At 44.1% G+C, this 2,001-nt stretch overlaps 1 non-coding gene across 1 annotated transcript; it reads right to left on the bottom strand.

Annotated features, from left to right (window-relative positions):
- Positions 1 to 827: 827 nt before the first annotated feature.
- trnas-uga (transfer RNA serine (anticodon UGA)) lies at positions 828 to 909 on the bottom strand. The gene has a single exon. It is a non-coding gene; the product is annotated as a tRNA-Ser (tRNA).
- Between the last annotated feature and the right edge of the window lie 1,092 nt (positions 910 to 2,001).

A 2,001-nucleotide genomic window follows, 5' to 3' on the forward strand; every position in this document is an offset into this window, starting at 1 on the left:
TGTGTCAGGAAGCCCTCCCGCACACACTGGACCAAAACTGACCCATCTATTGTACTCGTACTGTAGTGTTCTCAGTCAATATTGGGATATTGTCTTGAGTGTTCCAGAGTTTTTCATTGTCCCACAGTCCAGATGAAGTTTGTATTCCTCACGTACGGGAGCGAGAATTCTTTCAATGTCTCAGATCAGTTCCTGTGCCGAGAACATCAGAGTCAATGTCCCTTGCTCTACTCGGAATGACAATTTACACTTCTTCAATCTCCTATGATTCCATTTCCCAAAGAGTTTCTCAAGATTTCCAAGCTGGAGCCTAAATTATATGGTTTGCTTCCTAAACATTTTTCCAACTGCCAACTGACAATATTTTCACAGTATCTCTTCACAATCCACTGGCTTGCACCATGTCCAAGGATGAGAAGTCCCATTTGGTGGAGAGAATTCCTAGGCTGGTGAGTTTCACTTTGGAACAAAGATGGTTAAGTGGCAATTTCCTGCGGTTGTTTGTAATGATGGGAGAGGGAGCGGTGGGGAATGAGCACTCTGACGAGCAGGAGGAAGTGTTGCCAATGACCAGAGTCAGAGAACAGAGGACAAGGGGGGAAAGGAATCTAATGAAAAGCAGCACTTCTGCTCAGGGTGTTCAACAACAACTGCAGAAACCCGATGTGTCGAGCAATGTATCTGGAAAGAGAAACAGAGATACTGTTTTAAATGTGGAGCATTTCTGATAAAGAACTCGAGTTTCTCAAGTCTAATCAAATTACAGGCCTGGTTTGCAAAACCAGCTTTCTGAACTTTGAATTGTTCCAGCAAGAAAGCATTCATGACGTAGTCAGCAGGATTCTAACCTACGTGGGGAAACCCCAATGGATTTCAAATCCATCGCCTTAACCACTCGGCCATGACTACAGACAGCGGCGTGCCCTGAGCACTGACCAAATCAGCCGTGATCTCATTGAAAGCTGCCGCTGACTTGAGTTAAATGTTTCCATCTCCATTCATACCTTAGCTGTCATTTGTAAGGTGCGAGACACCAATGTGAAAGAAGAAAAGCACAAAGTTAGGAAAAGATATTTGCAGCCAAATTGAGACAAAATTATTCATTGAAAGGAAAATCACACTTGGCAATTTGCTAGATCTCTTTGCGAACATAACCAGCAGAGGTAATCAAGGGAGCTATTGATCTGAGTATTCTTGGACATGAAACAAACAAAGTTTAATAACATATTCATTTCTTTTTCTGACGAAGGAACTGGTCTTTCCAGATGCTCACAATGACAGAGATTTTTCCCAATTAAAGATGGCAAAAAAGTCCCATCTCGCATTGACACCATCGTTAGCGCTGCTGTTTCACAATGCCACAGAGTCAGGGTCAATTCCCGCCTCAAGCAACTGAATGCATGGAGTTTGCACATTCTCCCCGTGGCTGCGTGTGCTTGCTCTGGTTTTCTCCCACAGTCCAAAAATGTACGCTTTGTTGAAATGGCCGTGCTAAATTGACGGGGTTAAAGGAGAGGAATGCATTTGGGCTCGGGCGGGTCGGTGTGGAGTTGCTGGGCCGAAGGGCCTGTTTGCACATTGTAAGTATTCTAATCTACAGTAGTCAATGACCAAGGTACGGCGCACGTTGTTCGATGGGGCATATATACCTTTTCGATTGTTTTTCTTCAAAGTTTCTTTACAATTCAAACGGGAGAGGAAGAAGGGAAATGAATGTCTCGCATAATTCTTGCCTTCTTTTATCATTCACAGGCGGTATTTTTTCCTGTACGTTTTTTTTTACACTATGGTCAGAAACTTTGACAGTCAGAAACTTTTTCCCCGGGTACAACAGAGTGTTACAAGGGGACATAAATTTAAGGTGAAGGGTGGAAGGTATAGGGGAGATGTCAGGGGTGGGTTCTTTACCCAGAGAGTGGTGGGGCATGGAATGCGCTGCCGGAGGGAGTGGTAGAGTCAGATTCATTGGCGACCTTTAAGCGGCATTTGGATAGGTACATG

Source organism: Chiloscyllium punctatum, chromosome 30, assembly GCF_047496795.1.
Source record: "Chiloscyllium punctatum isolate Juve2018m chromosome 30, sChiPun1.3, whole genome shotgun sequence".
NCBI classification, from domain to species: domain Eukaryota; kingdom Metazoa; phylum Chordata; class Chondrichthyes; order Orectolobiformes; family Hemiscylliidae; genus Chiloscyllium; species Chiloscyllium punctatum.